General features: G+C 42.9%; 1 protein-coding gene across 1 annotated transcript in view; it reads left to right on the forward strand.

Annotated features, from left to right (window-relative positions):
• Positions 1–15972: 15972 nt before the first annotated feature.
• LOC112947663 (phospholipid-transporting ATPase ID-like) overlaps positions 15973–20781 on the forward strand; it is a 78354-nt gene continuing 73545 nt past the window's right edge. Inside the window, exon 1 of the mRNA XM_026039800.1 lies at positions 15973–16099. The gene's annotated coding sequence lies outside the window, so the exon portion shown is untranslated. The remainder of the gene's footprint in view (positions 16100–20781) is intronic.

Consider the following 20781-nt stretch of genomic DNA (forward strand, 5'->3'; position numbering starts at 1 on the left):
TTTGGAGTTGTCTGTTGAAGTGGGACTGTACACACTTGTGGTTTTCCTTTGGTACTGTAGGTTCCTAGCGAGAGGTACGAGTCGGTTCCCTCCTCTCTGATGCAGTGCCTCCGTCTTTAACATCTTTTGCAGAAGTTCTTGGCTCCTGATAATGCACTGGGACGTAAGAGAAAAACAGAGGGTTTCTTTCCTTTTATTCTCCTCTCTTGCCTTTAAGTCAGATTTCCTTTGTATTCACGTAGCCTCCTGAAGGTGCTAAACAAAGAGAAGTCAGGGGGGCAGTAGGGTATTGTACAGACAATGCATGGGGAAAAATAATCATATATCCAGTTTGAGTCTAGGTTTTTGTTCTGCTGTGAGCATTAGTAGCCTGTAGATGATATTGCCAAGAGATGAAAGAATAAACCTTCTTAATGTCAACTAAATTACTCCCTCTCCTTGTTCTTTTTTGGGGGGGAGGACTCTGCCAGTTTCAAGCAGACAAGCTCAAATAACTTGGGGAGACTCATATTTCTTGATAACGCAGGCCTCAAATCATTATCAAATAGATTTTTTTTTTTTTTTTTTTTTTTTTTTTTTTTTTTTTTTGGTAACATATCCTTAGTGAGGTGAGTACAAGTAACTCAGCTGACCCACGGTGCAGGTATGAAGCAAGTGGCACCTCACCACCAGTACCATTAATTGGTGCTCCCCAAGCACTTCAGTTTGCCCTGCTTGGAGTGCCCCTGGCACCTCCTACCTTAAGGAATCAGGAGGATGGGGCCAGACTTTTCAGTAATGGCCAGTGATGGGACAAGAGGCCACGGGCCCAAACTGGAACACAGAAATGTCCATCTGAGGAAAATCTTCTTTGCTGTGAGGGTGACAGCACTGCAACAGGTTGCCCAGGGAGGTTGTGGAGACTCCTTCTCTGGAGATCTTCAAAATTCTCCTGGATGTGATTCTGTGCAACGCGCTCCAGGTGACCCTGCTTGTGCTGGGAGTTGGGCTAGATGGTCTCCAGAGGTCCCTTCCAACCTTAACCATTCTGTGATCTAGATGTTTCAGATATCCATGCTGAGTGAGTAAAGGCATTTCTGTGGGCTCGCCTTGTCTTTCCTCCAGCTCCAGGAGCTACAGACTGGATCTTGACAGTGATGATGCTAGGTAAGAAAACAGTGAATTCAGGACTATCAGCAAGACATATGCATTAGTTTCAGAGTAATTTTGCCTTTTTTTTTTTAATGGGGTAACATGACTTTTTTTCCAGAAAACAGCTGTGTTTATCAAACTTGAATTTTCCTGATTTAACTCATTATCTTTTGTGATTAATAGTGAATTAATAATGGGCTCCTTGGCAAGTTTCAAAGTATGGGGGAGTTGTTTTGTTCCTAGTCAGGTTTCTGTGTCTAAATGGCCTTGCGGTGTCTGCAGTAAGTGACTGTGGAGAACACAAAAACGATCCAAAATAATGGTGTGAACGTGGTGCTCATCACTCTATCTAAAAACTCCTCAAAATGACAGCTAGGTATAGGCAATATACTGTGTGTGCGTATACCTATGTTTCCTGGTATATTTGGAGTAGAAATAAAGAGGCTGTTCTAAGAATGTCTTGGCAAAGGCATCGGAAGCACCAGTGAGTGGCACGTTGGCTGCTGTCCCATCCAGGACAAGCCTGTCTGCTCACTGTCTGATTGCTCTGACCTGAAGGCTTTCTGCTGGCCGCTGGGAGCAGCTGTGTGGTGTCACATCAACAGTCCGGCCAGCCCAAATCCTGTCTCCAAGAATGGTTCAAGCAGCAGTCCAGAGATGAACTGAATAAAGTAAACTAATGATCCTTCCTTCTGGTATGCTCTCAAGTGTTGACAGTTTTTAACTTGGGATGTTCCTAAGCCTGTGGTTTCTCCTTGGTAAGTCTGAAGTTCAGGGATTCAAGGAGGAGGATAAAAGGAGGTTCAAGGATTTATAACTTCTTATGTGAAGACTGATCTTTTGTTTGTTTTTTGAACCTGACTCCTACTAATTTGATGCCTCCTGTTCTTGTGTTGGAAAAGAGGCTGAAGTGTCGGTCCTATGCACTTTTCCCAGGATAATCACATATTTCATAGACCTTTAATATATTTTTTCTCCTTCATCCCATCACTGCTTTTTGGGGCTGCAGTCTCCTAGATAACATGGTTATCTCAGCTTTGATGATCCTCCTTGCTTATCTCTGAACCTTTTCCATTTATATAGATAGATTGTGAGCTGTGAGGACCAGAACTACCAGGAACAGAGCAGCATCCAGCCTTCAATGTGTGGACAACCTGTGCCAGGAGGAAGCCTTTTGAAAGGGGCAGGTTGCAATGGAGACAGCCCAAGCTGAGCTTCCCAGTCGCAGGCACGAGGCACTGGCAGCCTGCTGGGAGGAGCAGGGAGCAGACACACAGCCAGACTCCCAAGGTGACAGACAGACCCTTCCCAGAAACCCAAAACAGAAGTCAGAGATGTTGCTGCAACTTGGTAAGCCAGCCTTACCCACAACAAACGTAGAAAGGAACCATCCTGCTGAGATTCAGTGGATAGCAAAGATCTGTTTAAAAAAACCTTTAATTTCTAGTCTTTATTTAAAAAGATGAGACAATTTTCTAAGAATAGGAAAAAAAAAAGACTAATTTTGTATGTGACATTTATTGTTCTTTGGGAAAATCCCTTCTAAAGCTTTGGCCAGCTCAGGGTTGTGACGCACACCATCAAATAAATGGCTCGAAGGAGTGACCTAGGAGGAGTCAAAGGGGTGAGACTCGATAGTGAGTAGGTCACAGGGGTGGAAAGGGCTTACAGGAAAGGCTATTGTGTTTCTGGGTTTGAGACAAGAGAGGGTAGGGAGCCCGGAGCTGATGTGAGCAGAGTTTTCAGTCTTCCTGGAAGATCCTAGCAAGATGTTAGATGAAAAGAAAGTGGGCAGGAGAATGGGAGGGTCAGGGAGCGAGTAGGACGCTGAGGAAGCAGCCGGCATTGCCAGCTCCGTGCTTGATGTTCCAGGTTCTGGGAGACAGCATGCAGGGAGGAGGCAGTAGTAGAGGAAGCTGGGCTCATTGTGGAATTTCCTCCAGACATTTGTCATCTTCCTTTTCTGTTCTTAGGCTCTCACTTCCTCCCCTCAAGAGAAAACTTTAGGCTTTGATCCCTATTGTGCTTCCACACAAGTAAAGCTTGTGAACATGTGTAAAAAGCCTAATGAGGCTGGGATATTCCCTAGTGCTTGCTGAAACACACGCTATGGGTCAGAGCCCTCTCTGACAGCTGTGGGATATTCCCACGAGTTCATCTTTTAAACCAGAAATGTGGACAATAATTTAACCACATCTGAAGCATCTTTTCACAACCTCATTTCTCAGATACTTGGGTGTCTTCTCAGTTGTGGCCTCAACTGATGTATGGCCAATTTAGAAATACCTATTCTTACACCAGCAGTGTTCTTCAGATTGATTAAGTCTCTTCCCTACCTCCTGATACTGGGATAACATTGTTGTCTCTGCTAAACTTCGTTCTGCTGATCTGGACAAAACTTAGGTTTCTGTCTGCAAGACGTATTCTCCATGTTCATTCATTCCTTTACATCTGCTCTGAAGTTGTTGGAGCATCACTTCCCTTTTGCTTTTAGGAGAACTCATTACCAGTCTTCCACCTCTGTGAGCTTTTTGCTGTGTTCAGCCCATTTCTTTTATGGTGCCTCATAGTTCTTTCACTAATCCCTGTCTCCTCCTTACAGTTCCCACCTGATCATGTGTGCAATGCTTTTCTCAAGTCCCTGTCGATTTGACCAGATTTGAGAATAATCCCCATGATTCTTACCACAGCAGCATGGGATAAGAATCAGGTGGCAGAACAGTTCCTGAATGACTCTGAGTGCCTCTTGGTATCATGCACTTCAGCCTGCAAGCTGCCACTCTGCCCCAGTCATTTCAGAAGTGATGAAGCAGCTCACCAAACTGCCGAGCCTTCGACAGGTTAGAGCTAGGAAGTCATTTCTGAAAGGACAAGCCAAATTGATCCTGCATATTCTAGCTTTGCCAGATCCACATTGCCTTTTGTCTTAATTCTCGTTCTGTCTTTATTATTCTTTCTTCCAAATTTGTTCTAAAGCTTTGTGCACTGTCCAGGTTGGCCTAACACACTTGGACTGTTGGACAGTTGCTTGGATTGTTTTCCTGCTAGGATGCGTTACAGATTTTGCACCTCCACCTACGTAGATGGAAGGTGAAAGATGAGAAAGTCTGGGCTACCAATACTTCAATTCCATGTTTCAGTGTTTCAGAACCATAGAATGGAAGTGATTAATTCCCAGAGATTTAGGGGAGGTTGAGCTGTCTAAAATTTCAGCTATCTTAGTGTTATATTTCTATTTCCTTAACCTCTGTTTTCCTTCACCTGCTTTTTCTGTATGGACAAGCCCTTTGAAGCCAAGTTTTTAATTTGTGGGATTTCTCTGAATCTTTCTTCCCTGAAAACAAGCTTGACTGAAGGAGCCAATGTACCTTTGAGGCCAGCCCCTCAGTCACCCATGACCAGATCTTAGACTAAGTCAAGTCTGCAGGAACATCCACTCTGCTCCCCCTCAGATGAGAACACCAAGGGAATCCTCCTGCATCGTTAGCAGCAGCTCAAGGTCTCACGGAACTGTGATGTGCTACAAGAAGAGAGCAAGAGAGGACTGCAGCACCACAACCACGTTAGCATAATCTTCACCCCTGAACAGAAGTCAAGCATGGCCAAAACAGTAGGTATCTCTAAAACCGGCCTAGGGTAGTCTGTGGGCTGCCTACCGCTAAGCAAAAGCAAGATACAGAGGCTTGAGCTGGTTTCTTAGAGATGCTGGAACACTGCAAAATACAGTGAAGAAGAGAAATTAGAACAGTTCTCTATTGAGAAAGATGAATGATTGTTTCTGACAGCCTACAGAGGACAAGAACAAGTCTTCAAGTTTAACATTAGTTATTTGAGTGCTAATATGATGTGATAAATTAAGTATATTGAAAGCTCAGATAAGAATATCAGATGAGATGCCGAGTGCTCAGAGACTAAAGCTTTTATTCAGAGATATTAATCTCACCCTTGAGGACCCAGAGTGACGGCAAGCCTGAAACGCTCAGCACAAACTGTGGCAAAGGCTTCTTCCAGCCCAATAACAACTTTACTCTGAGACCAAAGCACTAGCTTCAAATCCTGCCAGGAGAATATGCATGGCAGCTCTTTCTTCCTCTTCCCTCAATCTCCAGGCCTCTGATGTTATCTGAAACTTTACATTCACTGTCTTTGACAGGATTAACTCAGATGAACTTTAAGGAGTTCCTATGTATCTCTACTTGATTTTTGGTATGTGGAAGGTTTTTTGTTGTTGTTATAGGAAGTAAAAGCTTTACAGATTTATATTTATTCTTGCATTTAAATGGCAGATAATCATTGCATTTAATGCAAATCTTGCATTTAAATGGCAGACTAGACAATTGTGCTCTTATGTGTTGCTACTTTTTGTATTTTCACAGCTTTCTGGAGCTGAATCTAGACTAACACCTTCTTTTATTATCCTGGTGACTGTGGTGACAAGATCTGTCAGTTGTCATATCTGATAGCGCCAATATTAACAGCAGTTATTCACCAAATGCCGGTGTCCTGCAATGGCAACTGTCAGTCAAAGACATTTCCATCTATTGACTATAATGTAGTCAAGAATATCCACCCAGGGAACCAACCTGTGGGGAGGGACATTTGCCCTATATGGATTTTATGAAGAGGCAAAGGAAGACCCCTTTTGTTAGTCCCTGGTGTTTGGCAAACTGAGGAAAGTAGGCCTTGCCTTTCTGCATTTTCAGAAGCAGAAGATATAATTAATTTACTATAGTTTATCTGCCTCCTCATCACAGCTGCAGGGGCAGAGAGGTTTATCGCTTTGGTAGCTGCCAGAGATGACGATGTCAAAAAGCCACCTTGAATTGAAATCCCTACTAAACATGGTCTGTTTATACTCCTCTCAAGCACAGCAGCTTGTGGTGCTGCCGATCCTTATTTGGAATTATTTTCATGCTCCTGGAGGCAAGCCGAGGTCAAGTCATTTTGTTTTATCAAAGGAGGAAATTTCGGGGGATGACAATCACGGATGCAATAAGCCCACACAATGGTGACCAAGGGTTTCTCTCAAAGTTTGGCAGACGCAGTCAAATATTCCCTTGTGTGCGTGGGGGGGAGTTAGGTTGAAAAACAAACACACGGAGTGTTTCTAGGAAGTTTCTTGCTCGTTTTTAAAAAGAAAAAGCACTCGCCGCATATAGACATATTCAACCCCCTGCCTACATATGCTGTGTTCATATCCTAAGTGTCTTCTAGGCCCCCTTTGGAAGCTGCAGCACAGTCGTTGGCAGGAGATGGAGACCTCCGTCAGTGCAGAGCTGTGGGACTGCAGTTACGTAGGCTGCTCTGTGAGATTTTCCCAAATCATCCTTTCATTCTAGTGTGCTGGGAACCATCCCGGTTTTAGCTACGTGCTTTTCTGCAGGGGGAGCTTGTAGTCCAGCCTAGAAACGGGAACTAGGAAAAGCAGCTGGAGAGTATTGAGTTTGTCCAGCTAGGGTCCAGGCTAAGAAAATCCCTGCTCTTGCTGCCTGAATTCAGGAGGTGCCAGGGGGTCAGCCCCCCGCTTTTCTGCTGTATGCTGGGAAATTCATTCTCCTAAAATAGCAAACTGTTGAAGAAATGAAAGTAAAAGCTCTCTTTGAGGAAGTCTGTCTTTACAGACTTTTAGGACAGTGACCTTTTTATCTTGGTGAACTGCCTTGAAAAAGGAGAAGCATGAGAAAGGCTCTTTCTCACCCACAGGATATCAGCCCTCTTCCATTGCGTGACTAACCAGCCTGAGCCAGGCTCCCAGGTGTCAGCAGCAGCGCTGCTTTCCCTGCTGGTAAGCCAGTGGTTACAAGCCACACTCCTCAGCAGTCATCTAATATTCGCTATTACAGCACTTGGTGATGTTCCCTTCCCCGTTTCAGACCTTTTCACACTAAAAAGGCACCTCTATTGGCAATGTACAAGCTTTAAAGATGTAGTGACGTTAGCAAATGCCTTTTGTATTCCATAATTTAATGTGTTTTGTCCAGACGCTTAAGGAGAGTTGCGCCTCTGTCCACATCACTCTTCTCTTTCTGCTGTTAAGAAAATCAGTGGCATCTTCTGCACTGCTTGGAGAGCTCTAGCAATCAGTCAATTTGCTGAAAGCTGAGAATTATTAGCTGTATATGCTCAAACTGCATACAGCTGTATGCAGTTTGAACCACAGGGAAATATCATGAGAGGGGTAACAGAATAATGTGGCTTGAGGAGATCCTACATGTAATCTCTGCATGATACGTGTGATGATGAAATGGCAGGAAAAGAAAGGTGCATTGCTCCTTGGCATTGCTGCTGTTCAGTCTCTGCTGTCTGTTCAGCAGCAGTTGTGGCAGTGACAGTTCATGTCTGTTACGTAAAACACCAATATATTTCATATATTTCATATATTAAATTTTATCTTGCTATATTTCCAATATAGTGTCAGTAAATTAATGCTAGTGCTGCATCCAGTCAAAGTTTCATCTGAATTGTGCAGTGTGGTTTTAAATGATTGAGAGAAAAGTGTGATTCAGCAGAAAGCACCACTAACCCGAGTTTAAGAAGTAATCCTCTTAAGCAAAGAAAAACCACGATCTTCAGTGACAGAGATCTCACCAATTTTTTCACAGTTTACTACACTATTTACTAGGTTCACTACAGGCTATTAAAGCCTTTTCCAAAGACATGATGACTGCAATATGCACAACATCCATAGCGCTGGATCCAGGGAAGAGCCTGTGTGTCCTTTCATCTCATGCACTGCGTTACCCAGGCTGTAGTATCAGTCAGTCAACTCCTATTGAGCTCAATAGCTCTGGAGTTGTCTGACATCAGCCTGGAAGGATATTCTTGCTGCTAAGACACTATGACAAAGAGATGAGTCCCTTCCTTTGGTATTTTGCTGGATTGGTTAATTGTTTAGAAGTGTTTAGCTTTCTAATGTGATTCTTTTATTTGCTTGAGGCTTCTATCCACTGATTCTTACTGTATTACAGACTTAACGACAGTAAGAGAGGTGGTAAAGCAAGAAAAGATGAGAGGTCCGAGTAGATTGTCTGACTGTAGGTTTATCGGAAAAAAATATTAGCTGAAATCAACTTACAGGGGAAATTAGATCTAAAATAAAAGAAAGAAGGAATGCAAGATTATGAGCTATTACTAGGTTCAGTGCTTCAGTATTTCAAAACTTTCCTGGAAGGATCAGTATTGCCCTTTTCTCCCTCCTTGTGAACAGTCAGCTAGGAATAAATTGAGAAAAATACATATATATATATATAAAAAAAATATAATATATATATACACACATATATGTTTCCTTCTCCCACCTCTCCAGTGAAGCACTACAGGCTGATCGAAGATGGACAGTCCACCCTCTGTCTGGTTGGCATGTCTAGCACAAGTGCTGCAGGTCATACCAATGCATTCATTGGGGGTAAGAATATTGCTAAAGACAGTGCTGATTTGTGCTGCAGACCGTTTCCACCCAGCTCTTCTTTACAGCTCCAAACCAATTGCCAAAATCCTTAGGCAATCTCTCCTAACTAACTCTTTGTCCTTGAAAGGGTTTTTCCTCTTGGAGGCTTCTCAGTTCACGTTGTTACCTGCCTGTGGTAAATACCAGGTCAGTCCTCTCTGCGCTGAAATGTTTTTGTCAGCTTGTGGTGTGGGTTCATACCACCTTCTCATACACACACAGTCAGATTAGGTGATGTAAGAGACTGGCTAGAGCTCTGTGGGTTATGAATCCTAGACAGAAATATATTTATTTTCCCATATTAAAAACAAGCCCTCTGATTCTTCAAGAATTCTTCCTATGTTACTAACATTATGAATAATTGAGAAAATGAAGTAGCTAGTATTAACCAAGACAATAAAAGAATCTGCAGTTTGTTTATAAGAGCAGCAGAAATTGTACTGGTAGCCTTGCACAACTTGTGGTTAGAATCCTTATCCAGAATAGGAGCCCCTGTAGTTCTGTAGCCCCCTCACACTTGTTTCTTGAATTGTGGAGCATTTTGCAACTGTGTAAAAGATTATTCTGCAGGACTATAAACACCATGAAAAATCTGAGGTGTAAGGTATTTAGTGAGGATAAAATGGTACGAAAAAAATCCTCCGTTTATCCACAGAACAGCAGCTCAAGCAGACTTGCCACATGCTCTCTACACCAGCATGCCCAAATCCTGGCCTGCACCTGGGACTTTAGCCAGGAGCGACATGTTCTTCATTGCTCACGTAAGTTCCTGCCTCTCTTAAGGATCCTACTAGGGCAGGATAGCGTTGCACAAGGTGAGGCAGGGCAGAAACATGGGGGTGAGATTCAGCTAGGGTTGCAGTTTTGTGGCACAGCGCTACTGCAACCACACGTGGGGCCAGTTAACTGTGTTATGTCTTGGGGAGTTATACCAGGCATATCAAGCTCATGTCAAGCACAGTGATCCCATAATAGAGGATGTAGAGGCAATGGCTTATCCAGTTATGAGGAATTTTTTTTTTTTATCAAAATCCCTCCAACTTCGGCTAATTTTCGTTCTATTTCCCAGGCAAGTCTCCTTCATGCATGCCTGAAATGATAGGATTGGCCATGCAGTCCCAGAGTGTATCGGTGTGTTGACTGTGAGGCATTAAATCAAGTAAAAAGCGATATCGCTTGCACTGAAGGCATAGCTGGAAGCACCACTGTCAAAATGCAGCTTATCCCAGGGCAAAACACAGCCAGGCGGGAATCAGGGCCTAGCTGTGCTTTGTGCTTGGAGGCCTGGAAATGCTCCCCGGTGCCTGGTTTGGTGGGAATTAGGCACAGCTGTTACAAGGGCCTCAAACCTGTCATGTTTGGTGGCCCTGCCCCTTCCTCTGCCTGAGGCCTCATGTGTGGGTGGTTTGACTCAGCCTGGGCCTGGGACAACCCTCTTGCTGGGGTGAAGGCACAGAGAGGGGAGTTTCCCACTCCCATTGGCTTCATAAAAGTTCAGCACGGGGCCTGCACTGAGAAAAACAGAAAGTTCAAGAGTTAACGGTGTCCAAAGGTGGCGGAGGGGGAAGCTGGAAGAGTAAATAGAAAATGGCTTTCCCCTTTGCTTTGAAGTCTCGCAGATGTGGTGCAAAAGCCACCCCCCTTGGAAAGCACGGCGGCTCTCGGGGCTGCAAATTCCCCCGCTCTGCAGCTCCCTCAGGGCTCCTTCCCAGCTCCTGCTAGCAGGGAACTGCCGGAGATCAAAGCCCTAGGTAAGTAGGGCACCTATTACACCGAGCCTTTATCTTTTCCTGACAGGAGATGGGAGGCAGCAGGAAGTTTGCTTGTGCACAGCTCAAGCAAAACCGCATTTCTGCAGCTAGGGGACATCACGGGAGCCTTCTGAATTTGCATCTCTCAGCAGCTGATGTGCTGTCCCCAGCGTGCAAAGCGTGATTTGGGAGATGAAAAGGGGGAAAATAGTAGCAAAATGGGCCTCCTTTCTTCCTTTCTTAACTTACTGTCCTGTGTATTTAAATATCACTTTAAGGTATCATTTTTAGAATCACTTTTCTTTTCTTGCCAGATACATCTCTTCAAAAGCCTAAGTAATATTGCTGGTAAAGGCAGAATTTTGTGTGTATGTCTATGAGGTTGTCTTAGCCTATGATGTTGTCTTAACTCATTCTGTCCCAGGAGCAGAGGGAAGACTACTCAGGTGCCCAGAAAAACATGGACATGTGGAAAAAATACTAAAAAAAAAATCCTTTCTTATTTTCCCTCCCCCAAACTCTCAGAGTTTTCACAGCCTCAGAAGGATTTTGAGGGAGACCTGTTCTGCCTAATTCAGTGCAAAAGCTTCTAAAAAGTTGCTAGAAATACTTTAGAAACAAAATATGAGTGATTTTGCGCTAGCCAAGTGGAGAGATGTTGTGGCAGTACCAGGTTCTGCTGCTCCTGAGGTGAAAATGTGGATTGCAGCAGCCCAGGAAAGGGAAGGATGATGGGGGTTGCATTCTGTGGTCTCCTTGCTAAGGCTCAGGGCGATTAACAGCTCTTTGAAAACTGTATTCAGTGACAGTTGTGCTTTCAGAAGGACCCGTGCCATAGGGGATCCTTCAGGGAAAGGTGATGGAAACGATCATCTGAGAGTGTTGAAGTGAAAACCAGACAGGAATTTGAGCAATGGAAGGTATTCTTCTCCGCTGTGCTCTGCACATCGGTTTTACTAGTGGCCTTTTTGTCTGATTGCCTCGTGTATCATCTCTGAGATGTTTACATGGCCTGGAAAATGCAAACCTTGAGCCAACCCTTGGCTAGCATATACTCTTCTAGCTCCATTCCCAACTCGTGTTGTGTCAGAAAATGGAGCTTGATTTCTTCCTCATTATTTTCTACTTACACTTCCATCAGAGGGCATTGAGTCTTGTGTTACAGGGTCTGTCTTGCTGAGTGAATATGTTCATGTGAACCCTTTATTGACAACATGGCAGCTCTTATATTCCTGACAAGCTTTTGCCAAACTTTTTCCTCTCCTACAATGTGGTATATGGGTGTTAATCTCTTCCTGACGGTGCCAATTTCTTAATACTGATGGGAACTCTACATATGCATCTCAGCCTCCTTTCTACTTTTTCCATCATCTCCAGTTTTAGACCAGAACTGCTCATTTTTGAAACAGGAACTTGAACTCATTCATGCACTATTGCTATTCGTGATTCTTATTGTAGTTAGTGTGGTAATAAAATACATTTATTTATTTTGTCACATTTTAGAGCTGTCTGACTAATTCAGGATGAGTGAGGCTAACCAGAGGTGTTGATTATCATTTGCAATAATGTTTTAAGTGTTTCTAGTTGTAAAGGTTTCTGTGCACTACATGACTATGAATTTAACAAACGCTTTATGGTCTTTTCCTTGTTCACACAGTGCAGAGTTCACACACGTGCTTGGGGTCAAATTCTAATTTACTATAGCTTAAATTCAGAGTAACTCCTATAACGTTAATGATGTTAACTATGAATTAAATCACAGAAATAGTGAAGCTGAACCGCACTTCAAAGCCTTGACATACCTTGTTATACCTCTAATGACGTGACCTCTGAGCTGACCTTTGGTTTCTCTCTGAGGGTCATTTTCACCCTTACCGAGGTCAGATTTTTCTGTAAATGTTCTTTAACTGATGATTTATAAAGATGTATCACCTGCTTTGTAGTGATACCAGTTTTAATAAGGTCTCTGCATTTAACAGCTAATAGAATTGTTCAGAGAATTGAAAGGTTTCTCTCTGAGTATTTAATCATGGTTGAAGCTACTAAGTTCCTCCACAAGGCTCAAAAATTGTCTCTTGGGAGGTTATGTCAGTAGTTTTTTAAACTGCTGGGAAACTGAGATTTTTGACAGGAGCCAAAGGGATGTAGGCGCACAAACCTTCCTAAAATTCACTGGAAGGTGACAACTGCGCTTGCAAAAGTCACAAAGGAAACTTTGGTCAGATGCTGTCATGACAGCAGTGAGCTGTAATGATTACGTGACCATGTGCTCCTTTTAAACTCAGCCTGTGGCACTCGTTCTTTACTTACAGGCCTTATTTTTATTTTAGATCACAGTGCAAGCATCGGGGAGTCTGTTTGTGCAACAACCATCTGACGCCTCTCAGAACAAATCAAACCAGAGTTAACAATGCCGGGGAGGCCGGTCCGCATTCGGATCAGTCCCCGTAACTGCCTTTCTGCAGAGCTGCTGGCCCTCCCCGGGGTCTTGCACGGTTCCTTCATGTGTTTTGGAGTGAAAGGCTGTTTACAACCTCATTATGGGGTGTTTAGCATTAAATGTCAGGAAGCATCTGCTGGCACATTTCTCAGTAGGAGCCTTTCAAATCCTGCGCGTGCGTTTGGGTAGCTGTCTTGAATATACATGGCAGTTTCCTCCAGGGATTTGGATCGTGTCTTTGAAGACAAGTTAAAGCTGCCTTATTGCAAACACACTTCATCAAACAGGGTTCTTGGTAAATGGTCGAGCTGAATACTCATCATCATCAGCAGCAGCAGTTCTCATCCTCCCTCATTTCAGTAACATCCGCTCTCTGGCTCATATCACAGGGGCCTATAGGAGTATTTTTTTGCTGTTTTTATCTCCACATGTGAAGTTATACTTCCAAGAGACACTGGTTTCAGCAATGAAATTACTTAAGTTCATCCCTCCCATATCTTAGCATCACAGTCTCATGGGTTGTGCCAGCACAAGTGTTTGTGAAGCTACGTTTTAAAATCAACTGCTGAAAATATCTGTGTGAAAAAGGGAAGCTGGTGGCTCCCCAGGCCTTGCAATAACTGCAAATGGGCCTAACCAGGCCTGCTCCAGCATGTTGTCACTACTCATGTTGGGTTGGTGTTGTTTGTGTCACTGTGACCATAAGTTAGATGACAGAATTGATCCAATTGAAAACACAAGCAAATATTTACTTATTTATTTCTGAATCACTTCTTCAGAGAATGGAAGCAAACAAGAGCTTTCCCTGTTGAAGACAATGTCCTTAAATCTGATTTTCTTCTGCGTTTACATCCATCAGTTATGATGTCGTGATTTTCTCCCTGGAAAATCATTAGAGAGCTCCCCTTTGCCCTGCGTCTTTCCCAGCATGATACAGCTATAGAGAAGGCCACAACACAGAAAGATATTTGTAAAGCAGATACTGAGGATGGAGAAAAAGGATCAGTTTGTGCAAACAATGACTCTGAATGAAAAATGGGCTTCACTGTGTAGAACAGTAGACAGGTAGAGGAGAGGGGATACCCTTTCCAGTTTTGTTGTATATTGTATAAAGGGAAACAACTTTTGAGAGATCTCTGCTGTGAGAAAATTTTGGGGGAAGAAAAGGGAGATTGAAGGAACTTCAATCTGTGGCAACTCTTGCAAAATGATTTTTCGTTAGGCAGCAGCATGTAGCCTTTCTCTTCCCCTTAAATACTGCATCGTTCTTAAAACAATAGCTTTTAAACTCCAAACAAAGGGCTTTCATTCTCATACTTGGAAAAGTCTAATCTCAAGCTCTAGTTTTAGTCCCAAATTATTAGCTATTGTTAATTTCAAGTTATTCTTATTTTAGTGACTGAAATGTCAAGGACAGGAATTATAATTCTGCGCACCTTCCAAGAACGATTATGAGTCTTTGTGTAAGAGTTTTCCTACTGGCGAACTGACTCATAGTTCTCAAAATGCTGGCACAAGAGTATTTTGTATTACTACTGATATTAGACCTGGCTCCTGAAGTGTTGTTGTGACACCTTTATTTTTCCTGAAGAAGAGGTTCTTCTGTTTAAGAAGAGATTCTTCTTTTTTTCTGTTTTGATCACAAACCAACACAAGAACTGAAAAGTGAGCAGTAAAAAGCTCTTCACTTCATCCCCCAGAAAAGGTGAGATTCCCAATTTTTTTAACGATTTTTACCAGAGCTTTAGGTAACCTAGCCCTTTGTTACATGGCATTTTCTTGCACCGAGATGTCCTTGATTCTCAATGCCTCATAGCTCTTACTAATGTATCCCACTCCATCCCCTCAGGGAGTGAGCAATTGTTACTCCTTTTTGTGGATAAGAAAATAAAGTACAACAGTATTAACAGTCTGGCTCATAATCCGCCACAGATCTGAAAATGGATCTGACTTTCATTTCAGTGTCTGCTCTCCTTCCTTATCCAGATGTTCACATGATCCTGTTAGTCATAGCCATGCCCCATTACCTAATGGAAGAAACGGAAATGAAGCAGGAAGCTTTCACTGTGTATAAACCTATCCATGTACTGGAGATTAAGGAATAAATTTCATTTGAAATAGGCTATAAACAGAGGTGGGACTGACTACCTGAAAACAAACAGCCTCCTTGCAACAAAATCCAGAGAAGATGATCAGGGAGGCCTGAATTACATTTTTAAAAAACCTTCTACTTGACAGTAATTTGGCAGGCTGTAAGGAAAGTTTTTTTTTTAAAAAAAAAAAAGTCTATTTCTTTTTTTAAAAAAGTCCCTTATTTAACCTGACAGTAATTCTGAATTTTTCAGCCAGAAAATGTCATCAAACCTAAAGTAGGTGATAAAAATGCCTACTAGTGCAAATCAAAGCTTGTGAATCAGCATTGGAAGTTTGTATTACTGAACAGGGAAACCTGGAATGCTACCCTGCCTTGGCACATACCATTATTAAGATTTAAAAAAAAGCCTTAAGTTTTCATACTGTAGCCTATCGTAGTTGTATTTTTATATATATATGTATTTTTATATTAGCTCTGGCTCTCCTCTGTCTTGGAATTCTCTCTGAAAACTTTTTTTGAGCGAAGAGGGCATTGAATTAAATAAATTAGGATCAAAAGCTGAACTTCTGTGTTTTATTAGCATTACCGTGGCAGCTAGAAGTCTAAGTCAGGGTCCTGTTGTATTCAGTGCCATAAAAACCTAAAAGAAGGGATTATCCCACAGACGCTAATCATGTTTTAGTCCTCATAGTAGATAATGAAATATCTGACCTTTGGGGAAGAATATGCTTTGTGTTCGAGGGCTGTCCAAGAAAACCTATGTATTGATTGCAAAAAGTCGAGCCCATCTTTGCACCATGAGCTGCTGTTAATGGCACACACGAGTAGGCTTGGTGGGAAGTATTTCTTGTGGATAAAAGAGTCCTGTTTATGGCATATTCCTCATTACTACCTCATGCTATATACGAGTCCAAGAATCAATTGCTTTTTATTTACTCAGTGCTACGCGGTGCCACGTTCCACCCACCGTCAGGAACTTTGCCTTTCCTCTTGCAGCTTTCATTCGGCACGTGGAGCACACGGAGACATCCTGTGACTTTGGGGACGTGCGGGTCCCGTTGAGGCCCGCGCTGGCCTCCGGATCCCCGAAAGCGTGGTGTTCCTTGGCAAGCCTCGCCGCTGGCCTCGGAGGGAGCTTGGCATTCATCACTGAATAAGCGAATGGTGCCGAAAAAATCGCTCATGCTTGTCTGGACAAACTGCTCGAGATAGAGGAGGAGACACGGAGCAGCCAGGTAGGCCGATTTCTACATGCAAACTACAAAAAAAAAGGGTAAAAACTGGGGGGCGGTCTTGATTTCAGCTACTTATGTGTTGTTTTGCTTCAGCATGGTGGATTATTCTGCACCTGTAAGTGCTGTTTTTTGAGAGCGAGTCTTGTGATCGCACTGTTCTTTAGGTAGTGACAGTCTCGTAATGTCAGTGACACATGAAAATTTAAGTAAGTTGGGACCAACGCCTTCCAAAATCAGTGGGAAGGCACGTGTTCACTCTCCTGGCTGTGAATTTATGTCTCTGTTGGTAATTTCTGAAGAAATTATATTCTCTTCTGGAGAGAGAGGCAGGCCTCAGCTTTCTCTGGGGGTTCAGTACTCTCCCTGTGCTTGGTGCTGGCAATTGCATTTTGGTTTAACAGTGAAGACTTGAAAGAAACGCTGGGTCTTGCCTCTTTCATAAAGGTTTTTGCATTGTAACTGGCTATTTCTGGAAAAGATACGCTCCAGCTAGATGGATGATCAAATTAATGAGTGTTGTTTTGTGGTCTGTTGTGTACTAAGTGAAAATAATGGTCTTGCTACCTTTAAAATTGGAGAGGGAAAGGCCAGAGTAGAGAATACGTGTCTCTTACTTAGAAACCTTGTATATCTTAGGTCATTACCCCATATCTGATGCCTGTTTGGCTCTCTGTCCATGATTAACCCACGATTAAATCACTTCATCCATGTGCGGAGGGAGGATTTGCACCACAGAGCACTGCTCTCTCTGTCCATGAGGAGGTGACTGTTCAGGCATCCTGATGCAGACAAAGGTCCCATCAAAGCCAGCAGGAGATTCGTTAGGTGAGGCTCCCAGTTGCAGGGCCCTCTTTGTTTCAGTATCCTTATGAATACCTTTGCAAATGAGATATTAGCTGAAAAATTAGATTGACGGATAGGTTAAGGCCGTACTATTGGTGATAGTGTCTCTATCAGTGTAATTTGGTTGCAAACCATCAGAGAAAATATGCTGCTACTCACATTACAGATGCTCCTCTTCCTCTCAAGGAAGAGAGGAGGTTTTGTTTTTTTATAGGAAGTTATGTTTTTCTTATAAAAATTCTGTGTGGGTCTGTTCCTAGTCAAATGTGTAATGTATTGCACTATAGCTTTGATTTCAGTCGTTAGCTTATTCAAAAAAAAAAAAAAAAAAAAAAAAAAAAAAAATAAAAAAACAAAAAAAAAAAAAAAAAAAAAATCTAAAAGGAAAAAAGGAAGGGAACTATGTTAATCTGGAGATGTCAAAGTAAAACATGGTATTTGCTGGGATTGAAACAGCGGACACTTGCTTTCATTTTCACTGGGAACAATTATTCCTTCCTCATGTGACCAGAGAGATCCCCAGTGTGATCCAACTACAAGGGCTACCACGCGCTTCATGGTCACGCACGCTGCGTGCACTGGATGTGACAGGGTCAGTCTGGGAGACCTTGGTGTTCCTCACACTGCTGGTCCCATCTAGGACTGACTGTTACTGCATTAATGTTGGCTGGGGTCACCAATGACTGCAGGTGCACGGAGAGCAGGATGAGGCTCTTGTACGTGTCTAAGCAGGTATGATGGTGATGAGGTAAATCCACCTGAGATGCCCAGGCTTGTTAGTGCCCTAAGGCTGGAAAGCTTGGAGGGGTGACTTCTACTGCCTGTAGATCCTGCAGAACACCTAAAACACCCTTCCCCACCTCAAAAGTGTGAACAGTGCAGTTTAACAGTGTTCCCGAAGCGACAGGGCCAGTAATAACCCCTACATGAACAAAGATGCTTGTTACTTTCCCTGACTTAGTCCAGGGGCACGTGGAGCTTCCCGCTTGCCTGGAGAGCTGATTTACACTATTACACTTTCATCTCATTGCTTCCTTCCTACTGCATTATTCATGTGATCCTTAGTTTATTGGGGCTCTTAGCTACTGGGGGTTACAATTTCAGTGACCATCTGGATTTCCTAGGAGTTTAACATTAAGACCTTCCCTGTCTTTTCACTTGCCTTTTGATAACAGCCATTGAATGTAGTTTAGCTGACTGCTGCTGGCAGTCAGGCACGTTACTTTCTCTACCTGGCATTTCACTTCCTGAACACATAAGATTTACTTTTCCATTTTGAATCAACAGCTTCAATTTTTCAACAGCAATTTTAAACACTAAAGGATGCTGATACAAGACTAAGGGGAACACGACCAATGCTTTTGCTTAAACTAGGGTTGGTAGCAACATGTTGCTGTATTTGATCCTAATAAGGATGGATCTCCCTGTTCTCTCTGCTGCAGGCAGAGGAAAGCCCTCTGCTCTTGGTGCTGTGCAGTGTAGACTTGGAGGACCTGGTCTCCACCTCACAGGGTTTCTTTCTAAGGCTCTGACTCACGTTTATAGGAGTGGGAGGGCTGGAGCAGTTACGATCTCAAGCCCTTCTCAAAGGCTGAACTTTCGTAGAAAGGTCAACCACACAACTGCACATCTGCCGGGTTGCCAGTATTTATAGGAAATGTCATGCAAGCAGAAGCTGAAATTGATGGTGGTTTGTGTTTATTCAGGGGCCTGTAAACCCTGACTGCTCTGAGTAACATCCTCTTAAGCTGCAAGACAAACAAATGCTTCAACTGCCTGTGTTAAAGTTACCTATGAATGTGAGAGGAGCCCTGAGACTGCAGCAATTGAAATACAAGCTCTTATCTGGAAGCAGCCACGTCAAACTCGCTGGTTTCCAGTACTTTTCATTTTGATTATAATTACCAAGAAGTGTGTCTGCCTTTCAGCCTAGGTAGGACTTCAAGGCTGTTTTACTAATATGATTCTAAACTTTTTTTTCTGTATGTGAATGCCTTGTCTGCACCAACTTCTTCCTTTGTGTCTCTTCTTCCAATGTTTGTAAGAGGCACCAGGGAGGTCCCTCATCATTTCTTTAACAAACAAAACACTAGAAATATGAACCAAAAATGGAAAAAAACACCATCTAAATTGTAGGACACTTGTAAAATGAGCAGGAGACTGAAACCAGCCTTCATGAAATAGTTTCAAAACCCTTACACCACTAATGAACAATAACTCCTATAGATACCCTATGATACAGCCTAAGCCAAACAAACCTGCAGAATTTCTTTCCTGGGTGCCTCCTTTGCCACCCTGTGAACCCTGGAATTTGTCTTACAGCCATTTGTCTTTTTACAGCCATTGTCTTTACTTCAGAACTTTTGAAATCATATTTACTGTATAAGCTGAAATAATCCTACAGTGTCATTCCAGAGGTAGATTAATGAAGCAACATCCACTTTGGTCTGTTTACATGTCATGTCTCTCTGGGACGGTTGCCTCATGTCACAAACCTATTGGGGACTCTCAAGGTGTAGACCTGCTACCCACTATCTGGCCACACACCGAAGAGGTTTGCTAGGTACTAGATCACCAGACCTTATTTTTGATTGGGGCTGCTTGTTCTGGAAAGAATCATCATTTTCTAAATTATCACCAAAATTTTCCCTCCTGGTTAACCATAGAGCTGTGCTGCACATAGGCCAGCCAGGCTAAGAAGTGCTTTTCTTTATTTGGTTTACAAAAAAAAAAAAAAATATTCTCACCATTTTTAATTAAAATAAGGTAACTGTCTTCCCAAATGGGCTATACAAACTCACTTGCGACACTGCCTGACCCCTTTGTGTTTTATGTGGCTTTTTCTCCTACGTCCCAAATATCAGTCTCAGCATGGGACAAATCCGTGTCCACGTGAATGAAGCTGTGTCCTTCTGAGCAAACACTCCCTTTTCAGCAGATGACATTCAAAGAGCCCTCAGACCCATATCGAAACCCTTTGAACCTGCGTGCCACTCTCCACCCCAGAGCTAATCCAATTTTTCTCTTTTTTAGGATGAATTATGCTTTACACGTACAGGGCATTTATTCTGTTCTGATTACATTTCTGTTGCTACTACAGTTGCAAATAACCATGGGGATTACATGTGTTTTCTACTACTTTTCTTCATACAGGGAACTTGTCCAGATACTACTTGCTCTTAGAAGGCATTTCTGCTTCACTCGAGCCCTGTAATATTAGCTGTCAAACTGGCCTCAACTGGCAGCTCCACACTCTGGGTACTGGGGTAGAAATCTAATCCGGAGCAAGGCTGTGGGAAAGATGTTGCAAACTGTGGGTTTGGGATGCACCACGTCTGCCATGAGGAATGCTGCCCCGCTTGCCAAGGATCAAGGTTGTCCGAAAGTCAAAAATGCAGATTTGTACATAGTGGAAAGTGGAACACAAAAACACCTCCAAACCTAATATAACAAGAGACACAAAAGACTTTATGCTTAACGACACAGATTCTTGATGGCTGCAATAGCCTGAGTGTAGCATGTATCTTTAATCCCTTATTTTCAGTTGGGATGTCATGTCTTTATCTGAAAATTCTGCAAGATGACTGCTGTGTCCTGCTCCCTTCCTAGGGCAGAGGAGGTGCGAGCAAAGGTTGCAGTTCCATCTGTGCCACACCAAGCCAGATTGCCACCGCGTTTTCCATTCCCTTGTTAAGAAAATCCCTGTCTTTACTTGCCCCTGCCTAGGTGTTTAGTGCCACATGGTACTGTCGCTACCTCACAGAATTCCCTTTCATCTCCGTGATTCTTTGGTTAAGTTTTTCTGTTGTGTGCCTTCATTAGCACATTCCTAGCTCCAG

The sequence above is a fragment of the Nothoprocta perdicaria genome, unplaced genomic scaffold (genome assembly GCF_003342845.1).
Source record: "Nothoprocta perdicaria isolate Ctin4 unplaced genomic scaffold, notPer1 scaffold_10, whole genome shotgun sequence".
In the NCBI taxonomy this organism is placed as follows: Eukaryota; Metazoa; Chordata; class Aves; order Tinamiformes; family Tinamidae; genus Nothoprocta; species Nothoprocta perdicaria.